The sequence below is a fragment of the Myxine glutinosa genome, chromosome 3 (assembly GCF_964187855.1).
Source record: "Myxine glutinosa chromosome 3, kmMyxGlut1.1, whole genome shotgun sequence".
Lineage (NCBI taxonomy): Eukaryota > Metazoa > Chordata > Myxini > Myxiniformes > Myxinidae > Myxine > Myxine glutinosa.
Window position 1 is genome coordinate 148,796,665 of NC_136263.1, and position 14,048 is coordinate 148,810,712.

Consider the following 14,048-nt stretch of genomic DNA (forward strand, 5'->3'; position numbering starts at 1 on the left):
AGATCTGACGGAGGAGGTGGAACAGCTGACAGAGGGACAAACGAAGTTAGTGGAGCAGGTTCAAAAGAACACTGCAGTACTCGGAGGGTTAAAGGCGACACAAAAAGAAATTAAAAACGAATTAATAGCGACACAGAGGCAATGTCAGATGGTACGGGAGGAACTGACAATGAGGGTGGAGGAGGTGACAGAGATAATGGAGACAAAGGACCGGCAGGTGAGGATGCACATAGAGACGGTCACGGTAGCCTTAGAGGACGAACTTGAGGAGACGCACCGAGAAATAAAAGAGGTTAAACAAAAATTAGAGGAAGTGGGAGAAGAGGTGAGTGAAATTAAGAAGGGACGGACAGAAACTAAGAGAGAAATCCAGGAGGAGGTAATGGAATATGTGCAAGGTCGGTGCTCAACTCATGATGTGATGCTCACTAACCAAATAAAAAGTTTGCAGGTGGCAAAGGAGGTGCGGAGACGATGTACAGAGGTGAGTGGCAATGTATATGATGTGAGGAAAGCTTCAGTCGGCTTGGGGATTGGTTTGGATCCGGGTGTTCGTGAGAGGCCGTTGGTGAAGTGTGCGACAGGTCTGGTGTGCGAAAAAAGAGGTGTGCGAGAATGTCCGACCATGGGGTGTGTGAGGAAAAAGTGCACGCCGAGGAGTGAGTGTGCCGTCAAGAGTGAGTTGGTCGAAGCGCGTGTGCGAGGGGGTACATGGAAGCGCGGTGTGGTGAGTGTTACGGAGGAAGTAACGAAAAAGTGTGCGCGAGAAAGGTGTGTAACGGACGGGTGCATGAGGAAAGAGTGCGCTGTCGAGAGTAAGGGTGAGTGCGCGGTCAAGAATGGAGGTGAGAGTAGTGAGAGTGAAACGGAGCGTGAGTTGGTTATGACAGGTGAGCGAGGATGTACACCTGGAATGGAAGGATGCACACCTGGAATGGTAGAGCGTGTGTGGGAAGGCACATTTGAGTTGGTGGTGAGGCACGTGGTTGGGTGTGCGAATGAGAGCACACCTGTGATTGTCACGGAGGAAGTGACCGAGGAGGGGGCGCGAAGAGGTGTGTTGGTGAGGTGTGCGACCAACGAATGTGTGCCAAAGTGTTCGGTGGTCGGGTGTGTGACCAAGTCGGCGAGCGGAATGAGTGTACCGAGGTGTGTAAGAAACGGTACGACGAGGAGCATGGAAACGGCTGCATGTATGAGCAAGAAAGGGGTAGCGTATGCTTGTAAGCATCCAGGTGAGGCGTCGACGGTAACCGGTTTAGCGGTGAGGGCGACTTATAGCCGAATCGGGCCCTCGGTGCGTGCCGGGCTTCGCGTTGAACGGCCGCGTCCGGGCTCCACTAGGCGGAGCGGGCAGCTCGATAGGAAGGGTCGTCATGGCGACCGCTTGCTATCGAGACGTGCCGGCAGTTCGAGATCGGGACAGTGGATGGCTCCGTGCCGAGATGGTGCGTGGGATCTCAGCACGGGTAAGCCCCCGTCCCTGCCACGAATGCGGGATGTATCCAGCGGCTGGCACAAAAGAATCCGCGTTCATTGCTCGGCTGTACGAAGCCGGGCTGTAGACGTGAATTGGCGCACCGAGAGTATGTAATAAGTAGACGGGTGATAGTGATAATGGTAGTGATTCGATACGAAATTTGTAATAGTGGGTAGAATTGGCAGTAAATGGAAAATTTTTGAATTGTTGGAATCTGGACGAACAAAATTGATAGTGAGAGACCCCCGATGTGGAGGGATGGCAAATCCACCATCCCTCACAGACGGGGGCAAAGGAGCACTAGTTATGGGGTGTATGGCAGTGAAAACTAGCCCGGGTGGGTTAGGTTATATTGTAGGGATCTAGCGAAGATGACATCAGGTGACGTTAAGGTTAGTTAGTGACTGATACCTGTAGTGGGGACGCAGGTAGATTAGTGTGGATTATAATGACGTGGGAGCGCAATAGTTTAAAGGGACGACTGGGAAGCGCAAGTTCAGAGGGGAGTAGTTAGCTGAGATGATGCCGTGTGTGTGAGGATTGAACAGGTGAGAATGGAACAGGTGTGATTGCACAGGTGTGCAACTGAACAGGTGTGTGGAGCAGTGTATGAGGGAGGAGTGGTGATTGCGTGTTGTGTTGACCAAATGGTCCAGGAAGAGGAGGAGGGTGCAGGTGGCACCAGGTAGGATTGCACAGGTGTGCAACGACAGGTGAATGAAAGACAGGTGTATGGAATAAATGGTATGGAGTGGTGGAATGGATGGTCGTGGAGTGAGAATGGTGGAAATTGTGGAGTGGAGTGGATGGTGCGAAGGTGTGAATGGGGGAAGAGTGGACCCCCATCACGGATACCCGGGGCGGGTAGTGTAAGTGTTAGGTAGAGGGTACAGGTAAATTGTGGTTGGATATTGGCATCTGTGGTGCGGGTGGCAGAAAGGTATGTGGATGGGTGCATTAGTGTTGTGGAAATGGCTGGGCGTGTAGCCTGTTAGTGTGTGTAGTTGGTTGGGCACTCCACCACTGTGAGGATGTCGGCCAGGTGAGGCCGCAGGTGGGCTCTGGGAGCCGGTAGTAGTTGTTGTGGATGGGGCCCGAGGATCCGGAGGACGGACCCGGGTAGCCCAGTGCCAGAGGGCACCGAGTGGGGTGACAGAGCCAGGAGGGGCCTGCCCCAGTTAGATAGGTTAGGGTGAGGAGCTAGGTAAGCTCGGGTGGCAACTACAGTGGTGGAGGTGTGCAGGTGGGTAGACCTGTGGGGAGAGCTACACGTCGCGGCCCAGAAATTGTGCGAGGGCACCGGGAGATGAATCGGGGGAGTGAGACCCCAAATTGAGAAGCACCACAGTTTGGTCAATGGGAATTTGGTTTTTAGAACCAATAGTGTAAGTGGCCAATGGATTGGCAGGGAAAGACCCCGGGTAGTGTAAAGTGTGTTAAAGTCATTTAGAGGATAGTTAGGATGAAGGATCTCCTCGCACCATCTGCATCCACTCACCTGAGGTGACAGGTACTCCGCACCATGCCATGTCTTATTATTTTTATGATGCAAATGTTTGGATTGTGAGACGCATCATGACGTGGGTGTGACATTGTGCGTAATTCCATCTCTCCCTCCTTATGAGGATTGATGATGAATTGGTGATGGCAAATTTTGAAGTAGAGGGATTGTAGAGACGAATTTGGTATAGGGGAAATATGGGGAAGACGTGACAGTCGTGACGAATTTGTAAATGTGTAGATTTTTGTACATGAGGGGTAAGGGCAAGGGTAGGGTAGGTGACAGGGGGGTGACGTACGGTAGGGACGAGCTTTCTCACTTCGCCCTCCGTACGCATTTCGCCTTGCATTGCCTTATTGATGTGTACCCTTGTGACCTTACCCCTCGCTCAATTGTCTTTCCCCTTTTGTCTCCCACATGACCTGTGCGCCGTTGGGCGCCGAGGGGAGCGTGCGTGGGTCGGCCATTGTGCGCCCGAAATTCCCAGAACCAGCTGTCTGCATCGATGCACCACATTATGGACCACATGTCTGTGGCCGAGCACCACTTATGGACCCCATGGGTTGGGGCATGGCCCCTCTGCTGGAACCGGCCATGAGGGCCCGAAATCTTGCTGGCGGACCTTGGCCACAGGGCACCGGTGCCCCACAGGTGAACCACACATAGTCGGCCCTGTGGGCCATAAATAAAGCAAATAAAAAAAGGACACATTGGGCACACTTTATTGAAAATAGGCCGCCAGTAAGCAAAGCAAAATGAAAATGACAACATCTGGAAGACAAATAATAATCACCAGCAGAGGGAGCCGAAGAGCAAGAGACCACCTGCAGGGTTAGGGGTTGTTGATTTTATTTTATTGTTGAACATTGATGAACAATGGTGACTGCACCGATTGGTGCTTGGGCTTGTATTGGTGCGTTTTGGGGTGCGTTCATGGTGCGTCGATGCAGAGCAGACTGTCTCCCCCCCGAAAGAACAATTACAGGTCCTGGGTTAGTTTTGTAAATAAAAATAGCGTCAATTGTAAATAATGCTTCCCACCGTCAGTGTGTAGTTTGAAGACCATTCCGCAATTCGGTTAACTGTGGGCGTAAGTCTGTTAGGCAGGGTGCAATGGAGCAGCGGGACACATTTATTATGTTTTAAAACTGTCGCACTCAGGGTCAGGTTAAAAGTAGAGGGAACTACACCTACGTGACACACTAAGGTAAAAGTTATAGGCCCGGGACGTGCCTAAGGGGAGGAGGGTGCAGTGTTGTGGATATGAGAATGTTTTTATTTTATTTTATTGTTGTTGTAAAACGTTGTTGTAAAAGGTTGTTGTAAAAGGTTGTTGTAAAATATCACCCCTCCTCCCTCCGTTTGTGGTTGTATAAAAGGTCAAAGGGCGTTCCCGTAGTTAGTCCATAAAACATACATGCAGGACACGATATATCTTTTTTTTTTGACAGTTATACCCTTATTATGTGTATTAGCGTAAGGCTGTGTCTTCCATTAATTGAAATACTCCATTGCACCAGTGAAAGAGAATAGATTCCCTTTCCTTCCCATCCCCAAAACCTCCATTTCCATATTACATCCCCTCTCGTCACTGCTGAGCCCTCGATTCCCAATCACCTCCCCTCCAATAACCGCCATTGACCAAGTGCTTTGAGTCGGAGAAGAAAGGCGTGTCTCCACCTCGTCAGAGGGGAGGAGGGGCGTGCCCGCCCGTCGTCATCCAAGGCGGAGCCCGAGGGTCGCGCGACCAACCAGGGCCGAGGTGAGCACCCCGATGGGCGTGTCCAAAACGCCAGGGGCGTAATCGCTGGAGGCGCTATAAAAGGCGCAAAACGGAAGTGGTCACGAGGAGTTGGTGAGAGATGCACTCTGAGTTGGTCTGAGTCGGTTGGTCACAAAGGGTTGGTCTTGGTGAGAGAGGTCTGAGTTGGTCTGAGTTGGTCGTCAAGAGAGTGGTGGTAAAGAGTGAGGGACCAAGAAAGAGTTGAGGGTTTAGACGAGTGGGACAAGGCCTGGCAAGGCAAGTGGAGGCGGCAGCAGCAGCGACACCCGGCAGCCGCTTGGGGCCTGGGCGGCGGTTTGGAGCAGGGCCGAAAAGGAACGGCGGCTGCTAAACGCGCCGATCGTGCTGCATGACCCCCCTTTGGACCTCCCTCTCCCTCCAGCCCTCCACATCCTGCGATTCCTGCAATTCCCCGCGTGAGTCAGTGTCTTTTGTTTGTTCTGTCCTGGGATAAGTTAAGCCTGTAGATAAGCTAGTATTTGCACTGTGTCACCTGCGTCTTATGTGTTGTAAATAAACTTAATTGCTCCTTTTTGCTTGTGTGTGTAAATAATAAACCCCATTACTCGTCTGTACGTCTTCTCGTTTTAATTCCTTTTCCTCTTGCATTGCGTCGTTTTTGTCTTTTCCCTCATTGAGCAGCTACGGTGCGATACGGCCAAAGTTCTGGGTGAATCGGGTGAGTTTTGTTAGGTCGCGGTCTTACACCACCGCTCGGTCTATAACATCTGTCCGCGACCTGTAACAATATATATATATATATATATATATATATATATATATATATATATATATATATGTATATATATATATGATATATATATATATATATATATATATATATATATATATATATATATATATATATATATATATATATATATATATATATATATATATATATATATATACATATATATATATACATATATATATATACATATATACACAAAGAATTAAGTTAAGCACCCCTACACAACGAATTAAGGTAAGCACCCCCTAATATATATTCTTTGTGTATATGTATACATTGGCATATATTCTAACGTATGTGAGATCAAATAATGATTGGTATGACATTAGCAATTATCCATTGATGAAATGCAGATGAGTGCACTCATCTGTGACGTGTGACTCGTCAGTGATCCGATCACGTGGGTCCTACACACGTTATTGACGCAAAGATCGCTAGAGGTCTTCTCAGAACAATGACTGTACGTTAGAAAACATAAACGTCATCCACACTGTCCGTGATGGACCTATAGCTCCATACTTAAATTGAGGTGAAAATATGCCTAAAATTCCCAAAAAATTTCACCTTAAATTATTCAGAATAAAATATTGAAAACGGCATGATTGTTATGTTTTTATGTGACCATAATATCACTTCTCCAGAAAATATAGCAATATCATGGGTATATTACACTGTTTTGACGACAACAAACTTGTAATGTGCGAGGTTGTAAAAAAACGGGGGGGGTGCTTAACTTAATTCTTTGTGTATATATATATATACAGTATATATATATACAGTATATATATATATATACAGTATATATATATATATATATATATATATATATATATATATATATATATATATATATATATATATATATATATATATATATATATATACATACATATATATATTGTTGCGGATCTCAGCGCCGGCCTTATCCCCTTACCAAGGGGGGATTAGTCCCCTTGTCTTTGACTGACCAGGCGCGACCCGAGGCCTATGACGTCCTTTCTGGACAGCGCTAAATAGGGTTGTCGGACCAGATTCGCTATTACCTAAGTACTAGCGCTGCCCTGAAACGAGGAGATAAGCCTCTTACGAATCACGCGTGTTGGTGGATATGCCGAGCGGTAGCGAACACACGATCCGTGCCGTTATCAATTACGAGACCCCGATCCAAGCGGTTCTTATTCGTACCACGCTTACCCAATGGAGAAATCAAAGAAGTGGTCGAATTGGGAAGAAAGGAAGAACAGAATTTTTTCACACTATTTACAATGATGCGAAGAAGAAGAGACACAGTGCGGCCTTAATAACAGTCTTAACATACTCCCAAGACAAACGGGCCCGTCTCACACACAGACACACACGGGGATTGCAGATGAAAGTCAGCACGTCCAGGGATGGAGGGCACGTCCACGGATGGTCAGCTCTCTCCGGTCCCCAGCTCGTACCGCGAAGATGGATCCCGTAGCAGGCAGGAGGAGCTCTCCGCGTGTCGGTTGGCGCACACGGAATAATACGGGCAAACGGTAGGGTCGGGGCTCTGGCGGTTAACACTGGCGGCCATTGCCGCGTTCACTTGCGTGGCTGCGTACGTAATAGGCGAACAAGCGCTAAGCCTTGAAATGTTCACAATGCGCTCCCAACCAGCCCTCTTCTCAGGCCTCCAAGCAAGTCTTCCCACACGAGTCCTCCGAATCCTTTGACAAAGCGCAATTCCTTCAAGTCCTATCGCCACTGTCATGTGCACGCGAGTCCTGGTAAGGGCTTTGTGTGGTGACTTTTTTAGGCCCGCCCCGCGAACCTTCTAGCACTTGCCAGACGCGTATTACCACGCCCTATCACGCCATTCCCTTAGAGCCCTGGTTGGCTGGTGGCCCTTCCCGTCATCGCCTCTGACGCGCTCTTTGACGCCACTCCACCCCGACCCCACGCTCCTCCCTCTTAGGCCTACCTCGTGTTACTCGACTAGCGAGTGAACAAAGGGCAGCGAATGCTGCTGGCAGCCAAAGCGTAACAAACTGCTGTGGGTAGCCCAATGCGTAACAGAATGAGGGATCAGCCAATTGGGGCGCGGGATCAATTATGCCCATAGATGGAATTGGAGGGTGGCGCAAAAATGAAGGGACCTAAACTCATGGCTTTACACAACGCAGATATTACAAGGGAAATGGCCTATACTTACACATACTACGACATAACTAATACTCTAAGTGGGCCTACGTGTTGCTCGTGGACTAACTTTGGGGGGCAAACCTTTAGCCTTTAATAATGTCATATGTACAAATCTCAAAACCATAGCAATATATATATATATATATATATATATATATATATATACTAGCGGGGTCACCCGTGGGAATCCCACGGGCATGGATGTGTGTGACATTTCGACATATTGAGTTCGATGCTGCACCTGCACATTCAGTTATATAAAATGGTTTAAAAAACTTTCTTCTGATATTTGTGATTTATTTCAAACAAACTGTATTTCCCATCTACACGGGCATGTATTCCTATTAACGTTATGTAAAGTACATAAATTGTGTGGATTACATCATTTGTGGATGTGATCAATTGCCAGTAACCATCTTATATAACTGAATGTGCAGGCGCAGCATGTAACTCAATATGTCGAAATGTCACACACATCCATGCCCGTGGGATTCCCGCATGGATGTGTATGGCGAATTTTAAATATATGTCGACTGTTATTTTAGGCGGTGTATTTTCGTTTATCATCATGGCGCGATTTAAAAAAATATATCTCTGCATTTTCCTCTCCAATACCTCCTCACACTTTACACACACACCGGCCCATGTTTACATATACACACACACACACATATACACCCACACACATATACACATACACACACAGGTACATCGACACACATGCACACACACACACACACACACACACACACACACACACGTACAGACACATATACACATATGCACATATGCAAATATGTATACACATATGTATCCACATATACACATATATACACATATATACATCTCCATACATCTCCACACACACACACACACACACACACACACACACACACACACACACACACACACACACACACACACACACACACACACACACACACACACACACACACACACGTACAGACACATATACACACAAACACACACACACAGACATGTATATACACATACAACAACAACATGCATTTTAAGGCCATTTTCCCTGCTAGAGCGGGGGTTAGCCTACATACACATACACACACATATATACACACACACACATATTCACGCGCACACACACACACACACACACGTACACACGTACACACACGTACACATGTCCCACATGTATATATCCCACATCCCACATGTATATACATGTTTAAAGTGTACGTGCCCTTCCCCCCTCCCCCGCCCGGCAACGCTGGGTACTTCTGCTGGTAACGAATAAAATAAAAACGAAGAAATAGGTGGAATTGGCTGAAATTCGCTCGGTGAATTCACGCGGTGTATTCGGTTCGGCTCGGTTCACTCGGTTTAAAGAAAAAGCGATAATGTCGACATGTTGCTGTCTGTGTCATGTTGGGCGGTGTATGATACTCGTTGGCTGTTGGGCGGTGTATGATACTTGTTGGCTGTTGGGCGGTGTTGTGCGGTGATATGGTGTATTTTAAAAAATATATCTCTGCATTTTCCCGCGTTGGTGACACCGAGTCGTTCTTCATCGATCGTCTCATTCATTTTGGAAATGGAAGTTTCCACGCAACGCATGAATTGTCACGATCCTCAAGAGGAATTTGTCTCGTAATCATCAAATGATAAATGGCAAGTAAATTATATTGTGGAAAATTAAAGATTTCAAATAAACCTATTTAAAGTGTATGCGCACATAACTAATAAAAAAACGAAGAAATATCTCTCGGTAATTTCCTGAAACATATTTTACTTCCGGCTAATATGTTGAATGAAATAAAAACGAAGAAATATATGTCGGCATCATTGTTGACGTTTTTGTGACGACTATCATCAAACGAAATAGTAATATATCATAACGGAAAAGCAAAAGCGAATTTTTAATATATATCGACACATTGCCGGCGGTGTCATGTTGGGCGGTGTATGATACACCATGACGCGATTTTAAAAAATATATCTCTGCATTTTCCCGCGTGTGTGGATTGTTCTCAATTATTGCTGACACCGAGTCTAAAAGTAAAACCATCGATAAAAATGAAATCATATGGTGAGTTAGATTGGAGATAAAGGCGTGAGAGAGACTCAATGGCCTTGAAGTTACAGGCCTTTGAGAATTCATTTCGTTCTATAAACGGCAACTTTCATCGGATTTTCTTCCCGTTTTTTTTCAACCGAGTCTAAAACTATGTTAGCGACTGTGAAAAATGAAATGATTTATCGAATTTGATTTGAAATAAAACTGGGGGAGAGCAAGACACCACGGGCCTACAAAACAGGACTCAAAGCTATGCGAGTTAATAAAATGGTGGATATTTGTTTATAGCCACTCCCAGAATGGGTGGAGCTATGGGTGGAGCTACTCTGCAAACCGAGTAAGCCACACCCCGGACAGACACCCAACAGATAGACAGACAGACAGACAGACAGAATCATCTACGGCTATTATAATATAGATATATATATATATATATATATATATATATATATATATATATATATATATATATGTATATATATATATATATATATATATATATATATATATATATATATATATATATATATTGTTATGAATTTGGTAGAGCAACATCTAGAGCTAGGTAGATCTGAATAGGTAGGTATTCGACTGTCGTGACAGGGACTCTACATGTAATAAGTTCTTGATGTTGAGGCGTTTGTCGGGGTAAGATGTATGATTGTGGATCTACCTGGAGATTCGAGTGTTAAATAGTGAGGGATTAAAGGTAACGCCCCTGTGAGTTTCACCTAGTAGTCAAACCTTTGTCCATTATGGCACTCCAAACCACATAAACGTTAGTTAGGTCCTTAGCGCAACATTAAATAATTCCTTTCCCTGACAATGACTTCGGAACAAACGGACAGGAAACCAGGCTAGGACACCGCCGATGATGGTCGCAGCCAGCTACACCTCCGCTGGGCCTCGAGTGCCACGCGCTATCACAACACTACAGGCCTGTGATTCGGTGGAGGGCACTGATTGGGTGGCGCACCAAGGAACGTGACGTCACCAGCGAGGTTATTTAAGGGAGCGCCAAACGCTCTCTTGGTTCTTCTTTGTTCTTGTTCTCTTGCCTCTCTGGCGTCTGGCAGTGCAGCTTTTGGTCTCTTGTGGTTCATGCTTTGAGTTGCGCAGCAGTTGAGAAGAGTTCTGCAGAAGAGTTGGCTGCCAGCACTCCCGCAGAGAGTTCACTTCAGTTGAGCCGGAGGAGTTGAGTTGAGACCAGTCCCGGAGCGAGTTGGAGGGACGAGACGTGCAGTCAAACCTGCGTTCTCCCCGTTCCTGTCTTTTCGTGCTTCGTGTGGGGATCGATCTTGGGTGAAGCCGCTGGCCTGCGTTGGGTGCCTTGGAGATTGGTGCACCGACCTCGTGGGCGGCGAGAGGATCGGAGCTTGGAGAAGGCCTGGTGGCGGCTGAGCGCGGCCGTGTCACAAGAAGACGACAGAGACAGATAAGCCCGGGCTCCGCGTACACTGTACACGACGTGACGTGTTTCTTTTGTAATTCATAATCTCCCTCGTATCGTGTTTGATATCTGTTGTGTGTGGGATCCCAATTTAGGCTTCTGATTAGAGTTATTACCGGTGCGGGCTTTTTCACTGTCTTTACTTTTCAATAATAAATCCTTGTATTAATTTTCTGTATATATCTGAACGCAGTTTCCTGGGTGTTTCATTTTAATAGATAAGGCTGCGGAGCTTGCTGTGTCCGCCATTCCGCGCGTTTAACTTTGTGTTGAGTTGGAATCCGCCATTGAGTTTTCGCCTCGGGAGTGTAAAGCCTCGCAATCGACCATCCGTAACTGTGGTGTTAATCGCGGTTGCGTAACAATATATATATATATATATATATATATATATATATATATATATATATATATATATATATATATATATATATATATATATATATATATATATATATATATACAGTGGAACCTTGACTTACGAGTTTAATTCGTTCTGTGACCGAGCTCGTAACTCAAATTGCTCGTTTCTCAAATCAAATTTCCCCATTAAAATGCATTGAAATGCTATTAATCCGTTCCAGCCCGCCAAAAACCACACCAATTTTTTTTTAAATATACAGTATATATAAAAATATCTCGCGCTTTATATTTCACCTGTATGCAGCATACAAGTTGGCAGGATGGCCTGGACTGGAGGTACGCACACTTGACTCTAAAGTCTAAACTGTCCAGCCTGGGTTTGAATCCCGACCCAGCTATAACCTGTCATGGGTGAATCACAGGCAGGGTGATTCATCAATGTGTGTACCGCTAAACTGGGCGCCCCGTTTGCGTCCCATTAGTTGTTGGATGTTAAGGATCTCACCGTGTTTTCCACAAAGAGAAGGCGAGCTATCGCCGGCACTCTGAACAAGTTGTGGCCTGGCATGGCATGAACATGAAAACATGAACATGAACATGAAATGTTCGACATGAACATGAAATTTTCCAAAATAACCAAAATGCGAAAACAAAAATGCAGCGCTATACGACAGAGATACTGTACGTGCACGGCAAGATAACCACGTGACCGGAACCCACCTGGCGGCGTAAACTCAAAATAACCAACATGCGAAAACAAAAATGCAGCGCTATACGACAGAGATACTGTACGTGCACGGCAAGATAACCACGTGACCGGAACCCACCTGGCGGCGTAAACTCAAAATAACCAACATGCGAAAACAAAAATGCAGCGCTATACGACAGAGATACTGTACTTGCACGGCAAGATAACCACGTGACCGGGTGGCGAAAGCTCGTAACTCAGATCTCGGCTCGCATCTCAAAGCAATAAACCGCCCGAGCGACGGCTCGTATCTCGAAAAACTCGTAAGTTGGGGCACTCGTAAGTCAAGGTTCCACTGTATGTATATATATATATATATATATATATATATATATATATATATATATATATATATGACCTGCCTATGGCTTAATTAGAACTTAAATGATTGATATTTGCAAGCAGCAGTCATCCGTATGTAGTACAGATTGACATTCTGCATTTATGACTGAACATAAAAAGTGCTATTGTTCAACAATGGTAAAACATATATACATAGAAATACCAAGAAAGAAAAGTTGACCTTCTGAACACTTGCCTCATATTCGTCTTTTGACCTCAAATCCAAATTTCTTGAGTTTTTTGCAATTATAACAAATTTGACTTCACTGTTCCAATACTTATTATGGAGGGCATTGTATATATGTATATGACGAAAACTTCAAAAATTGATCGCTTGGCATTTTACATCACAAAAGCTTTAGAGTGTGATCCAGCAAAGCAAACTATGGTTATGTGGTGGGTGCGACGACGGTTGGGCAGACTGCCGATGTTAGTTTTCCGAATGCATAATAATTCTGCTCTAATTTTCTGCCTGTATTGCCACATTAATCTTCTTTATATGAATCATTCATAATATAAAATATCGCATATTGTTGCATTGAAAATTCAACAGACATAATATGCATTACATCCTTCTTACCTTCCCAAAAGTGGAGCTGTTAATGTAATATTCCTCCTATTTAAAAGTTTCTCTGATATGGCTTTTGAGTTTATTGGAATTCTGTGATTGGCACATCAAGAAGAAAAATAAAGCCAAGCACATAAATCATCGTGAAATCTTGCCATTCCAGACCTGCTGACCAAACTGAAGGTAAAAACCAAGCTGCATATGAGAGATTACATTGATTCTATATGTTTTGTCCATATAGCCTGGTATCTTATTTCACAAACAATTTAGTACAGATATATTTTGGGCCTGTGCACACAATGCCTTATCAGCTAGTTCGGACAATTGTCGAATACATATCTCACGATGTGTCATATTTCTCCCAGACTAAACAACCCTTCATCTGAATTCCTCTTTTCTGTCATTTATTCTCTAAATTTAATCAGGAGTCTAGTTGTACTGCAAGTACAGACTTGGCATTTAATATGGAATATTTTTTTGTGGGGGTGAACTTACTTTTCAAGATGACTTAGAACCAAAAGTTCATTGGAATTATGTTGAAATTATTCTAGATTTTGTTAATGTGACCTTTAAAAGAAACAAAAACCACATTTGACATTTCGAAGCAAATAAATTGATCCTTGAAAGTGATGTAAACTGATATCAAACTCAATTCACGGACAGTACTGTGTTAAACTTCTGTACGTTTTCCAGAAGTACCTCTTTATTTTGCACATTAGCCAAAAAAAATTTCAACAAAAACAAAAGCTAAATTATGACTGGGATTACAGACAGTAAAATTACAGTTCAGTACTTTGTGTAACCCCCACGAGCATTCAGGAGAGCACGTACACGTCGAGG

General features: G+C 44.7%; 1 long non-coding RNA gene across 1 annotated transcript in view; it reads left to right on the forward strand.

Annotated features, from left to right (window-relative positions):
• LOC144891163 (uncharacterized) overlaps positions 1 to 5,335 on the forward strand; it is a 7,339-nt gene extending 2,004 nt beyond the window's left edge. The window contains exon 2 of the long non-coding RNA XR_013622755.1: positions 4,831 to 5,335. This is a non-coding gene — a long non-coding RNA (uncharacterized LOC144891163). The remainder of the gene's footprint in view (positions 1 to 4,830) is intronic.
• The last annotated feature ends 8,713 nt before the right edge of the window (positions 5,336 to 14,048 follow it).